Source organism: Rhinolophus sinicus, chromosome 15, assembly GCF_057876585.1.
Source record: "Rhinolophus sinicus isolate RSI-liver-muscle chromosome 15, RSI-T2T, whole genome shotgun sequence".
Classification (NCBI taxonomy): domain Eukaryota; kingdom Metazoa; phylum Chordata; class Mammalia; order Chiroptera; family Rhinolophidae; genus Rhinolophus; species Rhinolophus sinicus.
In genome coordinates this window covers 74,098,775-74,124,921 of record NC_142515.1, presented here as the reverse complement: position 1 = coordinate 74,124,921, position 26,147 = coordinate 74,098,775, and the positions used below count along the sequence as shown (strand labels likewise).

General features: G+C 42.9%; 1 protein-coding gene and 1 pseudogene across 1 annotated transcript in view; one reads left to right on the top strand and one right to left on the bottom strand.

The window, feature by feature from the left end:
- LOC148755222 (uncharacterized) overlaps positions 1-21,767 on the bottom strand; it is a 47,619-nt gene extending 25,852 nt beyond the window's left edge. Inside the window, exon 1 of the mRNA XM_088792253.1 lies at positions 21,612-21,767. The gene's annotated coding sequence lies outside the window, so the exon portion shown is untranslated. The remainder of the gene's footprint in view (positions 1-21,611) is intronic.
- On the top strand, positions 8,218-10,615 carry LOC148755223 (endogenous retrovirus group K member 7 Env polyprotein-like; annotated as a pseudogene).
- Positions 21,768-26,147: the final 4,380 nt, after the last annotated feature.

Sequence of the window (26,147 nt, the reverse complement as noted above, 5' to 3'; positions counted from 1 at the left end):
CAAAGGATCAATGAAACCAAGAACCGTTTTTTTTGAAAAGATAAAGCAAATTGACAAATCTTTAGCCAGGCTCATCAAAAATAAGAGAGGACCTAAATTAATAAAATGAGAAATGAAGAGAAGTGACAACAGATACCACACAAATACAAAAAAATTTAAGAAAATAATACCAGCAACTACACACCACCAAATTAGACAATCTGGAAGAAATGGATAAATTCCTAGAAGCACACAATCTTCCAAGGCTGAATTAAGAAGACACAGAAAATCTGAACAGATGAATTACTACCAACAAAATTAAATCAGTAATCAACAAGTTCCAAAACAACAAAAGTCCTGGACCAGATGGCTTAACAGGTGAATTTTACCATTCAAAAAGAAAAAATGTATCACCTATTCTCCTCAAACTATTCCAAACAATCTAAAGGAAGGGAAGGCTCCCAAGCTCATTTTACGAGGCCACTATCACCCCGATCCCAAAACCAGGCAAAGCCATTACAAAAAAAACTATAGCCAACACCCCTAATGAACATACATGCAAAAATCCTCAACAAAATATTAGCAAACTGAATTCAGCAATACATTAAAAAGATCACACACCACGATGAATTGGGATTCATTCCTGATATTTAAGGTTGGCTCAATATCCACTAATCAATTAATGTGATACATATTAACAAAATGAAAAATAAAAATCATACAGCTATATCAATAGATGCAGAAAAAGCATTTGGCAAAAGCCAGCAGTCATATATGATAAAAACTCTTAGTGGGGCAGCTGGATGGCTCAGTTGGTTAGAGTGCGAGCTCTGAACAAAATGGTTGCCAGTTCAATTCCCACATGGGTCAGTGAGCTGTGCCCTCCACAACTAGATGGAAGACAACAAGGTGGCTCAGTTGGTTAGAGCACGAGCTCTCAACAACAAGGTTGCCAGCTCAAATCCTGCATGGGACGTGGGATGGTGGGCTGCGTCCTCTGCAGCTAAGATTGAAAATGGTGACTGGAGAGTAAGGGGGGTGGGGGGTGGGAGATGAGGGTAAGGGGGATCAAATATATGGTGATGGAAGGAGAACTGACTCTGGGTGGTGAACACACAATGGCATTTATGGATGATGTAATACAGAATTGTACACCTGAAATCTATGTAATTTCATGAACAATTGTCACCCCAATAAATTTAATTTAAAAAAAAAGAAAGAAAGAAAATGATGACTGAACTTGGAGCTGAGCTGCACCCTCAACAACCAGATTGAAGGACAACGACTTGGAGCTGATGGGCCCTGGAGAAACACACTGATCCCCAATATTCCCCAATAAAAATTAAAAAACCAAAACAAAACAAAACAAAAACTCTTAGCAAAGTGGGAATAGAGGGATCGTGTCTCAACATAATAAAGGCCATATATGATAAACCCACAGCAAACATCATACTCAGTGGGGAAAAGCTAAAACCATTCCCCTTAAGATCAGGAACAAGGCAAGAATGCCCACTCTCACCACTTTTATTCAACACAGTACCTAGAATTCTAGCCACAGCAATCAGAGAAGAAAAAGAAATAAGGGCCGGCCCAGAGGCTCAGGCGGTTGGAGCTCCGTGATCCTAACTCCGAAGGCTGCCGGTTCGATTCCCACATGGGCCAGTGGGCTCCCAACTGCAAGGCTGCAGGTTCAACTCCTCGACTCCCGCAAGGGATGGTGGGCTCTGCCCCCTGAAACTAACAACGGCAACTAGACCTGGAGCTGAGCTGCACCCTCCACAACTACTATTGAAAGGACAACTTGACCCGGAAAAAATCCTAGAAGTACACACTGTTCTCTAATAAAGTCCTGTTCCCTTTCCCCAGTAAAATCTTAAAAAAAATAAGATTTCACTGATATGTGGTATATAAACCAAAAACAACAAAAAAACAAGAAACAAAAACTCATAGACACAGACAATAGTTTAGTGGTTACCAGAGGGTAAGGGGGGTGGAGGGTGGGAGATGAGGGTAAGGGGGATCAAATATATGGTAATGGAAGGAGAACTGACTCTGGGTGGTGAACACACAACGGGATTTATAGATGATGTAATACAGAATTATACACCTGAAATCTATGTAATTTTACTCGACGCTTCAGCATCACTGGAGTCCGATCGATCGCATCATCATACTGTGTGAGTGTCTTCTTTCATTCCCACTTCCCTTTTCAGGTACTGAACGACTCGTGGAGGCTGGCACGCCACAAGTGGCGCCCGAACGGGGACCTGAATATAGGGGTAATAGTGAGGAACACCACGTGGCAAGGGCCCAGCTCATAGAGAGCTTATTTCAGTGGATGCGCGGTGAGTAAGGCACTGTCCCCTGGGTCGAATAAATGTGTGAGTGAGTGATAGTTCCACGACTTTGTGTCACGGAGCTTGCTTGGGCCCCAATCTGCGGTTCCGGTTCTGTCATACGGCATAACGGCGACTGGGCTTTACAGTCCACCTGTCCGGGGGTTTATACCGGAGCGCCTCTAGCCAAGACAGATTTAGTCCCGCGAGGGGCACGGCCAGACGGGCATCAGAGTGTTTTTCTTTGTTTGAAAGAAGGGCCGAGTCAGGGAATAAGATGGGTCACGCAACCAGCAAGGACCTGTATGCTAGGGGACTTAAAAAACTGCTTGCTGCTCGCAGCAGTCGTATGAGCCGAGAGCAGTTAGATAAATTCTTAGACTTTATAAAAAAAGTCTGCCCGTGGTTTCCTGAAAAAAAACACACAAACGGTCAGCCTAAAAACCTGGCAAAAAGTGGAAAAACAATTAAAGGATTTTTACACTGTCCACGGGCCTCAACAGGTTCCGATTAGAACATTTAAACTGTGGACTTTGATCCGGGACTGTTTGGACCTTAAACATAAAAAATGCAAATTAAAAAAAGTAAAACAAGCCGGCGATGAGGAGGGAGGGGGCGCAAAGTTGTTAGAGGGAGTTCTTAAAGTTAACAAAAAGCCGGTTGCTCAAAAGTTTCCAGACTACATATAAAAAAATTTGAGCCCTCGAGATAAAAAAAAATTAAAAGATGAGGCTGCCAAATATGATAGGGATAAATATCCTCCTGTCGTAGCTATGGCCCAAAAAAAGGAACCGACATCTGATGCTCTTCTTACTTTGTCAAAACAGATAAAAAAGATTCAGAGACAATTAATAGAGCTTAAGGTTTCAAAAAGTAAAAAAAACGGTTCTCGAGGCTCACGAGTCTCTTGTAAGGATCCTTAAAATCCGGGGAGAGAAAATCCCCCTTTTGATCCTTCTGCCCCGCTTCCTGAGGACCCTGGTATGTGGGATCCTCCGTTGCAGCCTCCTGTTTGGGACCTGCCCACGCAGCCTCCACCAGGATATCTTAAACCAAGATCTAACTCTTTTGTGGTACGATCCCCACTTCAAATGGCTTGTAAACAAGCACATAGGCAAGGCGAGTCCACAAAACAGTTTGGGGTCTATCCTCTTTTTGATAAAATTGACAAAAAAACAAAAAACAAAGTTCGACATTGGGAGCCATTTCAATAAAAAAAAATAAAAAAGTTAAAAGAGGCTTGTGTGCAGTATAGACCAATAGCTCCTTTCACCATGGCAATTTTAGACGCTTTGTCAGGAGAGGCAACTCCCCCTGAGGATTAAAAACATATTGCCCATGCCTGCCTTTCTGGGGGCGATTACCTTTTGTAAAAATCAAAATTTTATAAAAATTGCAAAAAAAAGGCTAATCAAAATGCCTTGCGGCGAGTTCCCATTACTTTTAAAATGTTAACAGGTAAAGGGATATATGCTAATTTAAAAAACCAAACGGGTTTTGCCCCGGGCGCCTATGCACAAACTTCTGTAGCAGCTAAGGATGCATGGCAAATACTGCCTGATACCTCCCGTAAAGAGGAGCATGTATCTCAAATAAAACAGAAACCTGACGAGCCCTTCCAAGATTTTGTGTCTCGCCTTACCACCGCAGCCAAAAAAATTTTTGGGCTGTCAATTGCTACCCAGTCCTTTATAACGCAGCTTGCCTATAAAAATGCCAACTCGGCATGTCAAGCTGTTATTAGGCCAATTAAAAAAAAAAAAAAACCTTATCTGATTACATTCGCCTGTACACTGATGTGGGCTCCTCTTTTACCCAAGACATAGCGATAGCGGCTGCTATTAAAAAAAAACCTATAAAAAAAGTGCTATATCAACAGACAAAACTTAATGCAAAAAATCGTTCTGGGGCATGTTTTACTTGTAAAAAAAAAAAAACATCAAACTGCCCAATGTCCCGGTAAAAAAACACACAAAAAATGCGGCTGCTCCTGTTAAAAAACCTCCAGATGTTTGTCCTAAATACAAAAAAAAACACACACATTGCGCTAATAAATGTAAGTCAAAGACAAATAAAGATAAAAAGCCAATTCAAAAAAACTGGGTGAGGGGCCAGCCCCAGGCCCCAAATCAACAATGTTATGGGGCACTGCAGATCCCCAAACAAAAAGGGAGCAAACCTCAGAGAAAAAATACATCACAAATTTATTCTGGGCCACCTCAGGCAGCACAGGATTAAATTTGTGTTCCACAACCGACATCGTATTAACTCCTGAGATAAAAATACAAGCCCTACCCACAGGAGTTTTTGGGCCGCTGCCGCCAAAAACCGTTGGGCTATTGCTAGAAAAAAGTAGTACGACCATAAAAAAAATTCAGGTTTCCCCAGGAGTTATTGATGAGGATTTTACTGGAGAGATTAAAATCATGGTTCATTCACCATTAACTATTTCCAATATACCTGCTAAAATGCAAACTGCCCAGTTAATAATTCTCCCTAAAATAAAAATAAAAAAGAGCCAACAAAATCAAAAACGGGGGGATCGAAGATTCGGTTCCTCTGACGTGTACTGGGTTCAAAAAATAAAACGAGACCAACCCGTTCTACAATTAAAAATTGATAAAAAAAAATTTCAGAAACTTTTAGACACAAGAGCTGATGTATCCTACATTTCTGCGCAGCACTGGCCATCTAATTGGCCAGTGCAAAGTACTACCACAAATTTACAAGGTATAGGTCAGTCTCATTCCCCTCAACAAAACAGTAACTTATTGTCTTGGGAGGATGTTGATGGTCATCAAAAAACGTTTCAGCCTTATATTATCCCCAGTCTGCCGGTTAATTTGTGGGGACGAGATATTATAAACAATATGAGAGTTTATCTTTATAGCCCAAGCGCTCAAGTAACTCAGCAAATGTTTGATCAAAAACTCCTCCCAAAAAAAGGCTTAAAAAGTACAGGACAAAAACGTCAAAAACCTATTTCACCCAATCCTAATTTACAAAAAACAGGTTTAGGGTATTTTCCCCAGGGGTCATAGACTTACCTGTACTCCACCATAAAACAACAGAGCCAATAACTTAAAAATCTAATACGCCTGTGTGGATAAATCAATGGCCCCTTACAAAAAAAAAAATATTGGCTGCTCAAGCGCTAGTACAGGAGCAGCTTAAACAAAACAATATAACTAAATCAACCTCTCCTTAAAATTCGCCCATCTTTGTTATTAAAAAAAAATCAAAAAAATAAAAATTGTTACAGGATTTAAAAAAAGTAAATAAAACTATAGAGGTTATGGGGGCTTTGCAACCAGGATTACCTCATCCCTCTGCTATACCAAAGGACACTTATAAAATAGTGCTGGATCTAAAAAACTGTTTTTATACTATACCACTTCATCCCCAAGATTATAAAAAATTTGCTTTTAGTATTCCTAGCCCAAACTTTCAAAAACCCATAAAGAGATATCAATAACAAGTCCTTCCCCAAGGTATGGCTAATAGCCCCACCTTGTGTCAAAAGTTTGTTAGTAAAACAATTGATAACACCAAAAAACAATTTCCTTCTGTGTATATCATTCATTATATGGATGACATCTTGTTGGCTTGTAAAAAAAAAAAAATGTTGTTAGCTTGCTTGACAGATATAAAAAAAAACCTTCTGGCCTCAGGTCTTATTATTACACCTAAAAAAGTACAAAAAAGTAAGCCTTACTCTTACTTGGGATTTCAGTTGTTTGCTCAACATTTCGCCCCACAAAAAATAGAGCTTAAAAAAGATCATCTTAAATCTCTTAATGATTTTCAAAAACTGTTGAGAGATATTAATTGGCTGCGTCCTTCTTTGGAACTAACTACTGGAGATCTTAAACCACTGTTTAAAATTTTAAAAGGAGATTCTAATCCAACCTCTCCCAGATCTCTTACTGAGCCTGCACAAAAGGCTCTTTCTAAGGTTGAGAAAGCCATTCAGCAACAGCATGTTTCCTTTTTTGATTACTCTAAACCTTTGTATGTGTATGTTCTCAATACTAAACATACACCTACAGCAGTGTTGTAGCAAAAAGGGCCACTTCGATGGATACACCTCCCTGTAGCTGTTCAAAAAAATCTTACACCTTATTATAAATTTGTGGCCAGCTTAATTCAGGAGAGCCGCTTAAAAGCTCAAAAATATTATAAAAAGGAGCCAAATTCTATTGTTATTCCTTTTACAAAAACACAAATTCAAGGCTTGATACAGTTCACTAATAGTTTTCCTGTTGCCCTGGCTAGTTTTGCAGGGACATTAGATAATCATTATCCTAAGCATAAATTGCTTCAATTTTTTCAACATCATGATCCAATTTTCCCTTCTATAGTGTCACATGCTCCTCTTCCTGCTGCACCTAATATTTTTACTGATGGATCAAGTAATGGTGTAGCTGTCTATACACTCAATAAAAAAAACATCAAAAGAGTACAAACACCCCCAGCCTCAGCTCAAATAGTTGAGCTTCGAGCAGTCCATATGATATTGCTTGACTTTGCTTCCCAGTCTTTTAATTTATTCTCTGACAGTCATTATATAGTTCGTGCCATCCAAAATTTAAAAACAGTACCTTTTATTAGCACCAGTAATCCTGTTATTCAGGACTTGTTTCTTCAGATACAACAGGCCATTCAGTTGCGCTGTAAAAAATTTTATATTGGCCATATTAGAGCTCATTCTAATCTTCCAGGCCCTTTGGCCTCAAAAAATCAAATTACAGACACTGCTACTCAGCTCGTTGCCTTGACTCAAATAAAAAAGACACAAAAGGCTCATAGCCTCCACCATCAAAATAGTCAGAGCTTGAGATTACAATATAATATAACCAAAAAAACAACACGTCAGATAATAAAACAGTGTCCAAATTGTTCACATCTTCAGCCTGTGCCTCATTATAAAGTCAACCCTCGAGGCTTACGTCCTAATAATTTATGGCAAATGGATGTGACTCATATACCTAAATTTAAAAAGTTAAAATATGTTCATGTTTCCATTGACACCTTCTCTGGGTTTGTTGTGGCTTCCGCTCAAACAAAAAAAGCCACCTCCCATGTAATTAGACACTGTCTTGCTACATTTGCCATGATTAAAACCCCTAAAAAATTAAAAACAAATAATGGCTCTGGTTATACCAGCAAAAGATTTTCTTTGTTTTGCCAGCAATTTGCAATCAATCATGTCACTGACATTCCCTACAATCCTCAAAAACAAGGGATTGTTAAACATACTCATAAAACATTAAAAGTCAATTTACATAAAATAAAAAAGGGGGAGTTATACCCCCTGACACCTCATAATTATTTGTCTCATTGTCTCTTTATTCAAAATTTTTTGACCTTGGATGCCCATGGTAAGAGTGCTGCAGAGCGTTTCTGGCATCCTTCTGCAGCTCCACAGGCCCTGGTCAAATGGAAAGATCCACTTATGGGCTCTTGGCATGGCCCTGATCCAGTCCTTGTTTGGGGCCGAGGACATGTTTGTGTTTTTCCACAGGACGCTGAAGGTCCTCAGTGGCTGCCAGAAAGATTGGTGCGACATGTGGACCCTCAGCCCATTGATGATGCTACTGATGCTTTGCCAAGCGGAACCTGACCAGACGTATTGGGCCTATGTACCTGATCCACCAATCCTCCACCCTGCTGTGTGGGACGGTCCTGAGATTCCAGTCTATGTTAATGATACTCAGGCCTTAGGATTGCCTTCTGATGGACATATGAAACAGCATTTGGAAAAGAATTTCACTTACAATGGCATAGGTTTGGGATTGCCTATTTGTATTGCAAAAAATAGCTCCATGATTGGGTGTTTGCGTAGTTCCCCTGTCACTATGCATATTAATGATTCTTTAATTGGATGGACTGTTCGTCTTACATGCTAGGCGATTGGTCCGGAGGACGCAAGATAAAGCTGCCCATCCCTCCATCACGTCCATCTTGCAATAAAAGATTGAAACTGGATACTGAGACTGTTCCATGGAGAGCTTGTCCTGGCAATGATCCTGTTCGTTATGACATCCCTGGAACAGGCAGATATATTATTGATTGGTCAAAAAATAACCGGTCCGGACGGGCCCATGAACTGATTTCTGGACTGTGGAATTCTGATACGCAGTATCAGCAAAATTCACTATGGAGGCTTATGGGAGCAATGGATAAGGTTGAAACCAGGCTCTCTCTGCCCATGAGGATTTTGGAAGACGGAACTAGGGATTGGACTATTGTTACTGAGACTGTTAATGTATCTGCTTGTGTTCCCTCCCCTTATGCTTTGTTGATTGGAAATATTAATGTATATTTTGTGGGAGATCAATTTAATGTGTCTTGTAATAATTGTATTTTGACTAATTGTATTTCTTAGGTATCCTCGGGGACCCAGGTTATGGTACTTAAGCAACCCTCCTTTATTATGCTTCCTGTCAATATTTCTGGTCCCTGGTATGCTGAAAAAAGCTTGCAGATTTTTAAAGAAATTGAATATGCTTTGAGTAGACCTAAACGGTTTATTGGACTTCTAATTGCTGGAATTATGGCTTTGGTTACCATAATTGCAACTGCTGCTACAGCAGCTGTGGCTCTCTCTCAGACTATTCAAAATGCTCATTATGTTAATACTCTTTCAAAAAAATGTTACCTTAGCCTTGGGAACCCAAGAGGCTATTGATGAAAAATTAGAACAGAAGGTGAATGCTCTTTATGATACGGTTCAGTATATGGGAGAGGTCATTCAGGGTATAAAAGTTAAATCTCTTTTAGAATGTCATCCGGAATATCATTGGATTTGTGTTACTCCTAAAAAATATAATAATAGTCAGTATGATTGGAGTCGAGTTCGTTTACATCTTCAAGGTATTTGGTATAATGCTAATTTGTCTTTAGATATGCTTCGGCTTCATGATAAAATTCAAAGTATGAGAAAAGCTGAGCCTTTGAAGTTTGATGCAGCCCAAGCCGCCTCTGATTTTGTTAATGTTTTAAAAAATGCTTTGCCCTCTTTGCCTACTATTACCCACTCGATTACTTTGTTTCTTACCTTGGGTACTTGTATTTGTCTGGCTCTGTGCTTGTTCCCCCTCCTCGTTAAATGTTTTGTCAGTAAAATGTTGGATTTGCGCAATGACATTCATCAGCTTAAACTTAAGACAAAGCCTTAATCATTCCTCCCTGAGCATTCCAAGGGGCGGGTTAGGCAAAGACGGGTAAGTACTTGGGCACTGCTTCGGCGGGGCTATACACAGCCCAAAGAGGATGCGCTGAAGTTAGTTTCCTGAGACACCTAAGACAGGCACCGTCTCCTCGCCATTCCGGTTGGATGGATATTGCTCTTAAAAAATAAAAAAGGGGGAGATGTGGGGAGCCATGGTTGCAGTTAACTTTAAAGCCTTAATGGCTCAGTTAATGCTTAACCTGTTTCTGCTCCTGAGGCATTGTCTTTGCCTGCACCTGGAGGGTGCTTACAAGCCACTGAGGTAGGAGGTGGGAACGGCCAGTTTCAGGACACAAAAGATTGATGGTAATCAGGATAATTGGTAGACTCTGTCATGAGATAATCATCTTTTGTAGTTTCAGTGATTTTGTAGTTTCTGTGTCTAAAGTTAAAGATTTACTGTTAATGAGGTAATGCATTTTTCTGATTGTTAAACTGCACGTCCACAGAATGTATAAATTCTGGGGACAGAATAAACTCGACGCTTCAGCATCACTGGAGTCTGATCGATCGCATCATCATACTGTGTGAGTGTCTTCTTTCATTCCCACTCCCCTTTTCAGGTACTGATCGACTCGTGGCGGCTGGCACGCCACAACTGGAATCATACACTATGTGGCCTTCTGTCTAGTTGCTTTCACTCAGCTTATTTCAAGGCTCTTTCATGTTGCAGCACGTGTCAGTGCTTCCTTCCTTTATATGACTCAGCGATATCCCATCCTGTGTATATTCTACACTTGGCTTATCCATTCGGCCATGGGTGGGCATTGTAGACATGTCACCTGTGGGCTGTTTTTAATATTGCTACAATGAACATTCCTTACACATCTTGAGTGTAGCTATTTCAGTGTAGCTAGGAGAGGAATAGCGGGGTTGCAGGGGACCCCTACGGGTAACTCCATGAGGAACCACCGAGCTCTTCCCCACAGCTATGGAGTGTTATTTATATACCCATGAAAGGTGTATGAGGGTTCAGTTTCTCTACAACCTCTATCCTGTCTATTCTGATCCTTTCCCATTTTTAACCTGGGTTCTTTGCATTTCTGCTATTGAGATGGACGTGCTCTTTCTGTATTCTGGACAATTCACCTTATCACGTATGTGATCTACAGATATGTTCTCCCATTCTGAGGGGTGTCTTTCACTATCCTCACAGAGTCCTGTGATGTACAAATGGCTTTTAACTTGATGAAGTCCGTGTCGTGTATTGTTTCCTCTGCTGCTTCTGCTTTGGGTGTCACAGTACGGGCTGTCAGTCAGCCTTGTAAATTTTCAAATTAAGAGAACTCTGAGTCAATACCCTTATACATCCTTAATCAGTAGTTCCAGGTGCATACCAGTTTGGGGAGTTTTCTTTCCCATAAATTACTTTATTCTAATATATTTAAAACTTTTGTCATTAAAATAAGTTATTTAATGACTTTGAAAATGCACCAGGATCAACCTTTTAGTTGCTTAAAGTATTGAGAGCCCTGGGGATAAGCATTCATGCAGGGCTGTGGGGTGTGTCAGTAAGAGGGACATATTGTGACCTCTATAACATTAGGACACATTTGCACACATAATGTCAAGCATTTAGACTTGTGTTAGATGACTTCACTGTTCCACAAAGTGTCCCATTCCTCTGGATTAGATGCTGTCAGGAGGCAAACATACCTTTATGGTTGTGTGTGTTTGTGTGTGTGTGTGTGTATTTCTTTTTTTTTTATTGGATATTGGGGAACACTTTGTTTCTCCAGGGCCCATCAGGTCCAAGTTGTTGTCCTTCAATCTAGTTGTGGAGGGTGCACCTCAGCTCCAAGTCCAGTCGCCATGTTCAATGTTTACTTGCAGAGGGCGCGGCCCACCATCCCATGTGGGAATTGAACCAGCAACCCTGTTGTTGACAGCCCATGCTCTAACCAACTGAGCCATCCGGCCGTCCCTATGGTTGGATATATTAATCGTTCTGATCTAGAAAGCAGAGAATGAAGTGCAGTTGAAACTAATTCGTGAATATGCACTAGTCACATTGGCAAGAAGTGGCAATGCGTGGTGATCTTGGTCAATTTGACCCTTAGATTCTTAGCCTTTTTAAAGACATAATTATAATGTGTTCTTCCTCTTGTCTGGACCCACTACAGTCACACAATTGACTCACAATGACCTTCGGGTGAAATTGTTTCTGTATTAAATGAGAAAACCAGCAGTGACTGCCAGGCCAGCTTCCAGTTGCTGGGGCTGCCTTTGCCATTCCCATTTATGTTGTAAACATTGACATATCTGTTACTATGGATCAGAAACTATTTTAAATGTTTTCTATTAAGTGACTCAGTTATCAAATAAGTAAATTCAGTTACTTTTCAACAAAGTTTATAGCATGGATACTTAATTGCCTTTGATGAATTAACTGAGACTTATGACTGCAGGTAACTTCCCAAAGGCCACAACTCTACAAGACTCACATGGATGAAGATGAAAGTGAGTCTGTCTTCCTCAGAGGTCACAATGTCAGTGCTAAATGTTGTGCATCCCTCACATGTCACACTTTAGGTTCCACACAAACGATCACAGCCCACGTGAGTGTACGCACTGCAGGCACTTGCCCACGGGTCCCCCACCTACTCAGTTGGACCCACCGCCTTTGGGCTATTCCAGTATCGCCCCCTATTAGTGTGCATGACATTCGCTCGGAGTTAAGTTCTGACCCCTGGAAACTCTCAAACGCACAAACCCTGTCAACAGCACTTGAACCCAAGGAGACTTCCCTGAGTCTGACCTTCACACTTATTCCGTTGCACAAATCACACTAAAGTCCACCGACTCTGGGCATGACGCCAAAACCAACCTCCAGGAAGCAGCCTCATGCTCTGTTCACAAACCCCTCCCTTGTTCCTTCAGACATGCGGGTCCCCCAGTGTCACCCCCCCTTAGCATGCAGTGACATTTGCTCTAGGACCTCAGTATAAGCTGTTCTCCTGAGCCTTCCCGTGGCCCCTCGTGCCAGTGCACATAGCTGGCCATCCCCTAAAGGCACACAGAGCAGGTGTGGACGCAGATTCTCGTCAGGCACTCGGTGGGCGTATCTCCACAACTTCAGAGTCAGACTCTGAAGAGCAGTGGATGCGAATGAACCGTATCTTCACGAGGAAACGTCCTCTGGGTGTGCAGAAGGGATACCCATGTGTACAGAAGGTTTGAAATCAGGAATTTCATGGTCCTGACATAGAAAGGCAAGATCCCCATGAAAAAGTTTAAGAATGGACTCTTTTCTGCTGGTGCTGGAATCCCACAGTGCGCTTGTGATCCACACCTTTTGTGCTGTGACACGTCACTGCAGCTGTGGCGAGCCTTATTAGTGTGTCTGTGTCCCCATGAAGAATGGACGTGTTGATTGGTGAATCGATGGCACTGAAGAGAAAGGGCCATTATGAAATGGCTGGAATTGCTTAGATACAAGCTTTTTCTCTGGAAAGTAGATACAAATATCTTTACTGACCATTTCCTCTCTCAGGTCCTTGAAGGACTAGTCACCTTCCACGCCACCTGAGACCTGAAGTCCCACCAAGGTCCACACAAAATTAACAATACGTGCTCCATCCTCAGGGACAGAGAAGCATCACAGGAGGCCACCTGACAGAGACAGAAACTGACCTTTGTCCCCTGAGGGCAGATCAATAAACCCATAAACAGTCTGATGAGAAGAGAAAAGCACGACGCATTTTTTCATCAAGTGAAAATAACACAAGGGAGCATCAGTGGGCAGCAGCATAAAAATCCATTGCCATCCATCACGGAGAGAAACACGGATATCAGCATAATTACCAGCAACGAGAAGGAAAACGAAGGTGTTTTTCTTCTTGCATCAATTTTCCATTAAAGTTCTGAGAGGTATTTGAAAAGAAACATTTAGAAGGAGAATTTAGGCGAGTTGGCTCATGGTACTTATGCCTATGAACTGAAGCTGCGTCTCCTAACTCATCCTCACCCAACTGAAGTGCTCACCTCACCTAGAACACCGTTTGTCCCCGGTGTCCACTGACAACTAGGGGAGACATACATCCCACACTGCTGAGACGCTGAAGCATGACCCCTGGCGATCTGGCTGCAGAACCCTGACAGAAGCAATAGCTAGGTTTTCAGCATTTGGATGAACAAGTCATTGTCATGAAAAAAGGATGGTAACTGCATAGAAATCACAGAACGCGCCAGAACGAACAATGTCTAAATGTGTTTGATATTATTACTATGAATGCAGATTATAAAGAGAATATGGACATAAATACATAAATTATTCCTCCACGAAGGAATAATTTAACAAATCCTCTCATTAATGATATGTAAACATAATAATCTTGCAATTATATAACTGCCATAAGAAGGTACATAAACATATTCCAATAAAAACAATATACAGAACGATATTTGACCAAAAAGCACTTTTTGAACCATACATAAGAGAAGAAAACACTGGCTAATCACATCAAAATTGAATGTAATGAAAAATACTGGGTTTATGACTAAAAATGCAGTCACCTATAATAGATAATTTACACAAACTGCCAAATATGTTCATAAAAGTTTATTTCAATCATGGAAGTATCCACAGCCAAGTCAGGCATGGTCAGTCCAGCCTCTCCACAGTGCAACCTGGGTGGGGAGTTTCCTGCATTTGCTGCAGGATTAAATGTGTCTGGGTGGCGGCTGGAAAAAATCTACCAATAAAGGGACACAGTGCTTCCTCCAGAAATCATGCAATCAGGAGAAGAATCGGAGATGGGGACAGGGTGACAGGATGACAGATCGCTCAGAGTGATACCGTGAAGAACTGGTCTGATGGACACCAACGTGCTACAGGAAAATGGAAGAATCTGAGCGAACCTGAAAGAGAATCCACACTGCAGGGACTCATGGAAAAGTCTGAGGAATCTGCTGCCTCAGAGGGAACTCGCATCAAACGTGTATTTGGTTTCTAATGTTCCAGATGGGCAGAGCCAGCAGTCAGAAGAATGTGCTGTGACTCAGGCCCACTGGGTTCTCATGCATCTGTCTCCTGACGGTTAGGAACTGAGAATCACGGCTTCTTCATTTCAGCTTCCAACCTCCTCTTCTCATGCCCTCAGCAGCAGAATCACAAGGACTCTGGGATAAAACTTCCCACCTCACCCACGCTGACAGCACAATTCAGTGGAACAACTTGGATACGAGCTTTCATCATCATGGCACAAAACTTCTAGTTGTAACTCAAGGCATGACATCCACTTTCCAGCCAGTGACAAACAACAGATGTCTTATCCAGTGGAAACAAATGAATGTGGGATTTATACATTTCAATAAGACAGAGGGGAAAGGTAGATATCGAGTCAGAAAGTTTCAGTATGTCCAGCACTGGACCAAAAGAAAAACTTCAACAAGTCAGTTCTTTACCATTATCATGTAGGAAGAACATAATAAAAAGAACTTGTCATATAAAATTATATCAAGCTTTAAATTTAAAAAAATGGCTTATTACCTACCCATGGCTTGAAAACACTGTAATGCAAATGAAACAAGTTTTATATAACCATACAATTATTTCAAATCTGAGATACTAACATGTGTAGTAGAGAGAAGGGGATAGAGGGATATTTATGACCTCAAGTGTTCATATAAAAACATGAACTAGAAATCAATATACTGTGATCACTGCTGACACATTACACAAAACAAACCATATTTGTAACATGTAAAAGATGTCTGTCCTGCTCTTATATTTCAGATACTACGTAAGTGAAAAGTTTCCAACATTCTTTGTATTCATGGGTATCTCTTTGGTGTCTGTTCAGGTTGAGATGCTTTTAAGAGAGACTGAAGGCTTCCCACAGTTCTTGTGTTCAGACGTATGCGCCAGTATGTGTCCTCTTCTGAGTGTGTAGGTTGCAGAACACCTAGTTTTCCTCCTTGCTGACATTCATAGGTTTCTCCCCATTGTGTTCTTCAGTTTTTTACAAGTATGGACTGAATACCAAATGCCTTTCCATACTCATTATATTCACACGGTTCTCTGGGTCTGTGTTCCCACATGTAATCTTAGATAGTAGAGTGTACTGAAGGTTTCACCACACTCCTCACATTCATACAGTTTCTCCCCAGTGTGTGTTCTCGAATGTGATATAATGTCAAATCGCTTACTGAAGGCTGTTCTGCACTGCCCACATTTGTAGGCTTTTTCCCCAGTGAGTGGTCTCACACGTCTTTGAAGGGTACATTGAAAAGTGAAGGCCTTTCCACCCTCCTGACATGCATAGGGTTTCTCCACAGTGTGTGTTCTCACATGTACTTGAAGGTAGCAGAGTGTAGTGAAGGCTACAACACGCCTGTTTTTTAGGAAACACTTCAAAAGAGATGCAGAGTGATGTTCAGATAAATATTATCACAGAGGGCAAAGTAGGAAGGAAATGGGCACAACCCATGACCCCAAGTGCTCCCTGTAGAAGAGGACCCACAGAAAGCCTTTCCAAGTGTTGCAGGATGGATGACAGGTCCAACAAGACAGCCAGAGACATGACAAACATCACCCTCCTCAAACACAGACTGAGTCATGCTTCTGATGCACACGGACAAACGTCATTCCCTTATCTAGAACCTGTTGCTCCCCGAGGGTTGTCACTCTCCTGCAGTTCTCAGACACACAGGCCCTACATGGAGCCTTTCTCATGGTCCCCAGATGCCATTGGCTGATTGGGTACTGTGTGTGGTGCTGCCCTGCTCCTGGAGAAAAGGTTGTCATGATGGAGGATGGAGGGCACCAAACATTCCATGAGATGGGTCATTACTTAGGTCTTTAATACCATTGATGTTGGTCACATGTGTGATTAATTGCAGGAAAATGACCATGTCAACTGTGTATGAAGCACAGTGTAACTTTCGCAGGGGTGGACACCAAGCTGCTCTCACAGCCCAAAGCAACCGGAAACCATGGTCTCACTTACAATTAGGGAGTCTTAGACTTTTGTTGGAGATTAATAGTGAGTTTGATTCATAAAACCTTGTTTTCATGGGAAAGCCATCTGACTCCAGGTTGTTCCATGAATACTTACAGTGCATCTGTCTTTGTTCAACACATTTTCATTACTTGGTCTTCAAAAGAAAGAATTATAACAAAGATTTGTTGTCTAAAAGCTAAGGGAAGGGATGAGGCCATCCTCACCCATGGAGGCCAGGTTCCGGCAGGTCTCCATCATCACTTCTCTGCAGAGCTTCCTCTGAGCACCATCCAGCAAAGCCCACTCTTCCCAGGTGAAGTTCACAGCCACATCCGCAAAAACCACTGTGTCCTGAAACGTCCCACATGTTCTATTTCAACAAGGCATTTGTTCACCAATGTATGTGGGAGGATGGGGGAGGCCGACAGTCAGGGACCTGGACTCAGTTCCTAGGACGCCTGAGCTCATGTTCTTATGGGAAATTACGACGAGCAAGCAAACCACATGCAGGACACTGAGTGATGGTCAGTGCTTGGAACCTGCAGAGTTTGACAACTGCCATATACTTCTCACATAATTATAAAATGATTTCTCTTGAGATGAGGCAGATGGTTGGGTAAGGTAAACACTGAAAAATGAACTCATCATTCAGATAACACAGAAATGGGTTCTTGGCTGACTCAGTTTTTTCCATAACAACTCCAAGACCGGAACCAGAATGTCTAGATATCGTGAACACTGAGATTCCAGGGCTGCTGATCTGACAACTCTCGCCTTGGAAGTCGTCAGCGTCGAGGAGCCTAGTACAGTCCTCTCATGTGCAAGAGGCAGAGACATGACCCCTCCCAGGATGAGGGCGACACTGAGGGCACAGACACAGGCCAGGGCCCAGGCCTGGCAAACCTGTAGGTAAAAGAAGTAGCTGATTCCTGAAAAGACTGTAAAGCCAGTAGGGACTCTTATACAAAACTGAGGGCCTGGAATTTCAGAAAATGGCCCCACAAAGAAAAATTGCTGAAAGATCTAAAGGTAATAGAGACAAATGTGACGTTAATAGCATAAAATATAACTAATGAATACCTTTAGAGCAATATGGGATGGCACCACACCCAAAGAAAAATAAAGAACAAACAATTATGAAAATCATAGACTTTTAAAAACAAAAATATAGGGTGGGAGATGAGGGTAAGGGGGATCAAATATACGGTGATGGAAGGAGAACTGACTCTGGGTGGTGAACACACAATGGGATTTATAGATGATGTAATACAGAATTGTACACCTGAAATCTATGCAATTTTACTAACAATTGTCACCCCAATAAATTTAAAAAGTAAATTAAAAAGATATATATATGTTCTTTAAATCTATAGAAAAAATACGTCAAACTCTGGGTGGCTCGAGCGGGGCTGTCACATTAGAAGGGTGGACTGTTCAGGTGTAATCACATCTCGCAGGTAGAAGACAGGAGTTAGAAATAGGTTCAGAATTCATTAACTCCACTGAGGAACTACACTATCTAGTGTCAGAATTGAAGTAAACTCCAGGACCCCTGGTTGGTGACACAGCACTGCTTGCAGTGGGGAAATGCTGCGTTATCTGGTGACCAAAGCTGTCAAAAGTGAAATTTCCATGTGAATCCATGTGAAAGTAAAGGAGAAAGACACAGGAGGAGAACTACTTTATCCAATTCAATATCTAATGAAGAATAAAATGGTCATAATGAAAAATCATAAAATCTTACTGAATGACATCAAAGTACAAAACAAGAAATGGAAAGAGGACAATTGTTCTCTGAGAGTGAACTCAACGCCACCATGATAGGAAATCTTCCAAGTATATAGACTTGTAATAAAATTCCTTTAAAGCTACATGAGGATGGGGTTATTTGTTTTTGAATTTAGGAAAAACTACTACTTAAAAATAAACAGAAAGCAAATGCCTAAGAATAGCCACGTTCTCTACAGAACCAGGTGGACAGATTTCCCCACATCACATCAAGACATTAAGTCACAAGAGTGACGAGGACAGCTCAGCACAGCAGGAGGAGGGACCCACAGATAAGAATGGGAGTCTGTGACACGGGACCCTCTGTGGGGATGAGGAGTGGTTAGTGACAGGGGACAGTGAATGTCCCTGTCATCGACTTCATGTAAAATAACCAACCTGATGCAGACTAAAATGTAGAACACTTTCAGAACCAGCTGGAGTCAAGTGTCCTACGACTTCCCAGTACAGAGTTTTCTTATATAAGAAAAAAGAACAAGGTACAAAGGATGAGACGGATGAATAAAATATTAAGAGTCCATTCACCAGCACAGAGTGAAAAGAGTGAAAAGATAACCACACTCCAGAGAAAATGTGCACAGTGTCTGTACAAGAAAAGGACTCCTGCCCCGAGTATCTAAAAAAACACCAGAAATCAGTGAATATGCAAGGGAATCAAAGGGAACAAAGGTCTGAAAACCATTTAATAGGTGAAACGTGACATGGCCAGCCTCAGTGGTGATCAGCAAAAACAGTGTGACCCAAGGAGATCCTGGGTCACACATCAGAAGGACAAAAATAAAGTTTGTAATTTAGATGGTGGCAATTACATGAAAGAATGAATACCTAGGAAGAAAAAGTGTTTGAGGGGAGTCAATTCATACCCTCCACCATCATTTCCTAGTAAATTTAAATTCATCCATAATCTACAAGCCCACAATTTGCCTCTTTATGCAGAACCTTAAATTGCAATTTGCACTTGGAGACAAACCCCAGAATCCCCCTGTAGTAGCCTTGCTGACTAATGAGAAACACACTTGACAGCACCCAGAACACTCAGCACTGTAATGAGTGACTAAGCAGGGGGACCGAGCCTCAGACACCAGCACGTGTGACACAGACGGGGGCTGAGAATCACAGAGAAGCCTCTGTGTGACAATACTGGTGTAGTGATGGTAATAGTCACTCACTGGAAATTAAGATGCAAAATCAAACCACACACTGCTGGGTGATGAATGAGAGGTGACAAAGGTATGAAGAATAACAGAGTCAGGAAAGTGGTCACACTGGCTGTGGCAGGAAGACAAGACATTGCAGAAACACCCAGAACACAGGGATGCGAACAACTGCCCAGGGCCTCGCTGTTCACCTGGGCAGTGAGGTCACAGGTGTTTGTACTGTTATTAAATTGAATGCAAAAAACAACCATCGGGTTAGAAACATCCCCACGGCAACCACAGTACACCTCAGACAAGACAAACACCCAGCCCACCTGCAGGTGGGTCCCCCTTCCCAGGCTGACTTCTCCCAGCACCACCAGCTCCTTCTGGGTGGCTCTGGGGGCTGGAGGCCACCTGTAGATGAAGGTGCCCAGCACCACCCCAGTGCACCCTCACCTCTACAGGCCTAGCTTTTCGGGCGGCTTGTTCCATCCCAGGTGATGCACCTTCTTCAAGCACAGACTTACATGACACAAGGACCACATTAGGTATGTAAATGAGACCCCCAGAATCACTGCTTCCACCAGTGTTCAAGGACAAAGTGGGGGAAGCCATTCTAGGGCACCTTTATGGTTTAAAAGAATAGGAAACTGCTTAGCTCTTTCAGAAAACAGGTGTTAGTTCAGTATTAACCTCAAGTAAGAAATTCTATACCATCTAATGAGACTTGAACACAAGTCAGTTTCACAAGTCCCGTTTAGTGAAATGTGCATAAACCTTTGAGGACCAGTTATTAGCAGGAAGTGGGACAGGATCACAGGGTCACACACTCTGCACCCTGCATCACCATGATTTTTATCAATATTTTAATCCTAAAATCAACCAACCTCCATGAAAATGTGGAACTACTTTCCCCCAATTCTAAATGAAAATATGATATTTTCTGTATCTGAGACACTTTTCTCTGGCCGATGTCTGGTTCAGACACAGAATAAAAGTGAGAACAGGCAAAGACCCAGGACCGTTACAACCCACACTATGTAGAAAAAAGGAGGCAAAAAGAATTCAATCGTTTTACAACAGCCGAAACCAGAGGCTGGTATGAGGGAAAGCTCTCAGTGCGGAGCTGGACACAGAGGAGGCTGCTCACAGGTGTCAGGTGACAATGCTGAATCCGCTGAACCCTGTGCTCCTGGAATCATTGATGGAGGTGAAAGGAAATGTTCCTCCCTTTTGTTCTAGAAAAGGGAACTCTGCAGGTACCCTGCTTCGCATTCAATTCAGGTAAGACTCACAGCTGCCCCCACAGTTTACTCAGGACAAGGCCACGGCCTACCCATCGCCCCCTCCCCCATCTACTTCTGAGTCTCATCTCCTAGGAGATGAGCTGCACGTCTCCAGTGACCAAACAGAACCAATGCTTGTTGGCCAAACCTTGATTAGGCTTCTCTCCTAACCCCCTTCCCCTGAACAATGGCCTGTCCTCACCCAGCCAGGGGACAGCCCCTGAGAACACGCTGGCCTCGGGACCTGCCATCCCAACCACACCTGGTCCTTCCAGTTTTGTTGACTCCCGTGTATCAAAGGACATTTCTCTTTGCCCAATTCTTGAGACCCTTACAGTAATTCCTTTAAATGAAACTCACCAAATAAAGTGTGGGTTTTTCATACTCCACGAGCATGACCAAATGATCACAATATTCCTTTTATCCAAGCTTTACTCAGCCTGTCCTCCGCGCACCCCGGTCCTGAACAAGCACTGACATGCAACAGCCCCTGCTGACCGGAGGTGAGAACGTGCTCAGTACAGGGAGGACGGTCCCTGTCACACCGCCTTCCCGTTCACCCTCCCACCCAGAAAAGAGAAGCCCTTTTCTGTGCGATTTGAGACGTGAGCCCAGCTCTGAGATCCCTGCCTTGTCCCTACACACCGCCCCCTATTCAATCCCGGGCCACTTAATCCAACGGTGGTCCCGTCCTCCCTCCACCCCACAACCGAGCTGCAGACTTGGGTCCGGACACAGTGTAGGGAAGGGACGGAGCCCCCGAATCCCACCCTGCGGCCCAAGGAGTAGTCTCCGGTCGGGACCCGGTGTGGCGCCGGGAGGAAGGGTCCAGAGCCGCTTCCAGAAAACTCCGGCCGTTACCAACAGGCCCCTCACCTCCTCGAGCCCCAAACCTGTGCACTCACCATCTCCGGCCGCGCTCCAGGTTCTCCGCGTCCTCCTCGCCGGCCCTCCGCCCCGCAGCCGAGAGTGATGGGAGAAGACTCATGGAGACGCGCAGCTGCGTAATAATGAAAAAGAGCTATGGCTCCCGAGAGCAGCCACCACGCGCCTGGCAATGCAGCCACCCCCGGATTTGATTGGATGGTACACCAAGCTCCCGAACTCTGATTGGACGGTAGACCAGACACTCGCCCACCCGAAGACTATGACTGGACAGAGTTCCGCATGCAGATGGCCCTGATTGGATAGTAGACTCTTCCCACGGTCCCTTCCGTTTACAGTTCTATGGCCCCGCCCTGTATTCATGACGTTCTACGGGCTCCGCCGCCGAATTACCTATCGGTCAGTTACATTCCTCTGGGGCCTGAGTGATGAGCAGAGATGGAGGTCGCAAGGCCGCACCGGGCAGAAATGCCATCATTTGTTGGCCTGGGCATTTTCTTTCTCCACCTACTCTGGAGACCGGTACAGGCCGGTGGGAAGGAGGGTAAAGAAAAAAACCCGCTCCTGCTGGGGCTGACCAGGCAAAAAATCATACGCCAGTGGTCTCTCCTGAGTTTTCCTCCAGAACTGGGACGTCTGGAGTCTGTTTTCCCACAAATCACCCCTTGTCCAGAATGGGACCGGAGGGCCTAGTGACCTCCGGGGTCAGAGGTGTGACAGGGGGCACAGTAACCTTGGATCTGTTCCCTTTAGAAACACTCACTAGTAATCTCACCAGGTATAAAGGAAGGTTCCAGATTGTTTTGGACCTATGACCTTTGGCAGCTGAAAGTCCAGTCCTCCATCTGTGCCTCCACATTGGGGCTTAAGGTAAGCAATCTACCGCCCTGTGTGGGCAGTGAAACCCTCACCTCAGCCTGCACAGGACTGCTCTCAGCACAGCCACAGGTGTGAGATGCTAGAATTCTCAGAAGTGGGTTTTGCTGCAGGAAAATTAATCAGATCACATTTCAGTCAGTCCCCACAGAATTTTCACTTAAAATGGGGTGTATTTCCTCATTTAGATTGTATATTCATGTTCCAAAGCTTTCCGAATGCACAAAAACCACTGAGTTTTACACTAAAAACAGTGATAACTATGATAACTGTGGAAACCTACTTCCTAAGGACCACTAAAATACATCTTGTATGAACGAATTTGCCTTTTTCTGGATATTTTATATAATTGGAACCATACATTATGTGGCCTTTTCTTTTTTTAAGATTTTATTGGGGAAGGGGAACAGGACTTTATGGGGGACCAGTGTGTCTTTCCCAGGACCCATCAGCTCCATGCACGTCAAGTTGTTGTCCTTTCGATCTTAGTTGTGGAGGGTACATCTCAGTTCCAAGTTCAGTTGACCATTGTTAGTTGCAGGGGGCACAGCCCACCATCCCTTGCAGGAGTTGAACCAGCAACCTTGTAGTTGAGAGCACACGCTCTAACCAACTGAGCAACCCGTCTGCCCCACTATGTAGTGTGGGAACAGAGCCAGGAGTGCAGTTTCCAGGCTTTCGACCTCACGTGGAAAGGTGCTGGCTCAGGTAGTAAATGGCCATCAACTGTGATTGGATGGCCATCAGCTGTGGCTAGTTGGCCGTCAGCTATAACCAGTGAACCATTGGCCACTAATGTAACTGCCGTGGCTACGCTAGCAAAATAATGGGGGCTAGCAAGAAGATGGTGGCTGGCAAGCACGGATTGCAGTTAGGACAGCGGGTTGCAGACAGTGTGGCTCCTGCTTCCTGTGTCTCCAACCCAGCCTCCAGGGAGAATATAGTGGTATGACTTCCCCATCTATGTCTCCGTGGGTGTTCCTTTTTAGCCTCACCATATCCTGCGTTCTTATGCGTGGAACGGGACCAGAGACCCCACAGGCCGCCCTGCGAGACACATGGCGCAGCGAGCAGGGTCTCCCGCACGACAGTAGCCTTTTATATCTGGCTGATTTCAATCAGTATATTTTCAAGGTTCATTCACGTTGCACAACGGGTCAGTGCTTCATTCCTTTTTAAGGCTTGGTGATATCCCAGCCTGTGTCTGCAAGGTCTGATAACTAAGTTCGAGAACTTGCCACCGTACACTTACCTTGGCAGCGCTGTACAACAGCTTGCTACAGTTTCATAACCTTGGTATATCAGTGTCTCACAGCTGTGTTCAGGTCAACATGCGGTGGTGTCTTGCTGAGTGGCGTTCATTACTGTTGTTGCGTGTTTTTGTGTGCCATCACAAAATTGCCTGAGCTTCAATTAGAGCGATGAACAAACATTAAATTTCTTGTTCAACTTGGCAAGAGTGAAAGTGAAATCAGGGACATGTTAGGTTAAGGTTATGGGGATAATGCCATGAAGAAAACAGCAGTGTACAAATGGATTAACGGTTTTTCTGAGGGGAGAGAAGGCATCACTGATGAAGAGAGGTCAGAGCAGCCAGTAATGAGCAGAACTGATGAAAACATTGCAAAACTTCGTGGAATTGTGATCAGAATTGTCAGCTGGCTGAGAGAAGCTGATCTTGTCCCAGATTTTGAGACAAGCCACCTTCTTCAGATGTTGTCTGCTCCAGATAACTTTATTTTGAGGTGTGGGATGAGTCAGGTACAGGTGAGGGAACCTTTTTTTAAAGGAGAAATGGGACTCCAAGGGTCAATATGTTGTAACTTTGCAGCACAGGGATTAATAATCCACACCTGGGACTGTGCTTCCCAGTGATGCTGGAGGGATCTTTGTGGCGATGTCTCTTCCAATAGACCATGTCTCCAGGTTGTAGGTCACGATGAGCCATGTCTTCATGTCCCGGAAGCGCGCTGTGAAAAGATCACTCTATGAGCTTTAAGTTAATTTCAAGAGGTTTTATAAATTCTCGACAAGAAATCAGTATGTCTCCTTAAGGCTGGTTCATATATTCCCTGATCTAGTCTCAGGGGTCTTCCAGTAATTATTTTAAAATGAGACAGTCGATGTTTACCAATGGGAGTAGATCTCAGGTTAAGCAATGTCAAGGGAAGGGCTTTAGGACAAGGCAGATTAAAAGATTCAAGTTTCACCAATTGAGTTTTAATCACCTCCTTATGCATTCCACAAGGCCACAGGCCTGGGGCTGATAAGTGCCATGGAAATACTGCGATATCAGCCACATTTCCTGCTGTAGAATTTCTCCGGTAAAGTGGGTCCCCCCGATCACTACGGAGCTAACGGGGTTCCCCAGTCTGGAAAAATCCTTCCTACAGAGACTTCAGTAACTGTTGCTGCTGTAGCCCTTCGACATAGAAATACATACAATCCCCACTAATACATATTTGTGTCCTTGAGAAGGGGGCAATTGCATAACATCCACTTTCTAAACCTCAAGACTTGAGCATATCAAATAGGACTAATTAGTTGAATTTCCCCCCTTTGAAGAGAGGCCATTTGAAATGTTTTAGGGATCCTTCTGAAAAAATGCCAGTTATTTTCAGGTTAAGATCAAAATTGTATTTAAATTTTGAAAATTTGGGAAGTTTCTCAAATATATCAAAAGGTGTAAAACACTGGGTCTTATAGGAACAATATGTAATTTTCCACTTAATCATCACAGGTAAATACAGAAAGTTAAATCACATTTTTAGCTCCTTTAATATTAAGAGGATGTGGCTAACCTAATCAATCAAAGACCTGATAATGCAGAGCACAAGAAATCATTTTAATAAAACATGAAGTCCCTCTTTTCCCTTAACAGTATCTTACTAAGAGCATACCAATGGTACAGGAAAACAGTCCTTTGAACAGAGAGAAAACACAAAGTTCTAATTTTGTATTAGTGTACTTCGGACACTAAGAGAAAGTTAAATAAATCGATTTCCATCTTAGTTAGCTAGACCAAAAATAACATTTCTTTTTCAAGAGCCCTTTCCATAAACCTTCTACAACTTTCAGAAACCTTGAAACATTTGTCCAATATTTTTCGTTTTTTTTCTGGAACTATCACCTTACTTTAGGACAAAATTGCTTTCTTCAATGAAAAAAATTTCCATTCCTCATACCTTCTTTTACCAAACACACATATTTTACTTTCCATATACAAGAATTATCAATCACCACAACCCCTTCCTCTTCATTCTCATCACTTTCCCAAAGATTTCACCCCTTGACGTCAAAATCATGCTTTGTCATAAATGTCTGGATTTTCTCTGACGCATTTTGTGCCCTCCTGACTTTGCAAATGGCTCACAAAGGTCTCCAAACTTCTTACCTGCTTTCCCATCTGAGTGGCTAGCCCTGACGCTAGCACCACAGCAAACAACCATGTTCCTTTTCTAATGTCACCTCTTTAAAGTGTGATGATATTAATCATTTAACCTATCTCAGCAGACTTTAAGTTTCCAGTAAGGAAAGAATTTTGGAAATGATTTGCTAAAACTCCGCCCACAAACCCTTATTCCATTTATCCCTAGATACATTTATCCTGAAATATACCATTTGTTTTTAAAAATCACATTTAGAATAGGCCTGAAGATTTCACAGAGACTTAATCATGA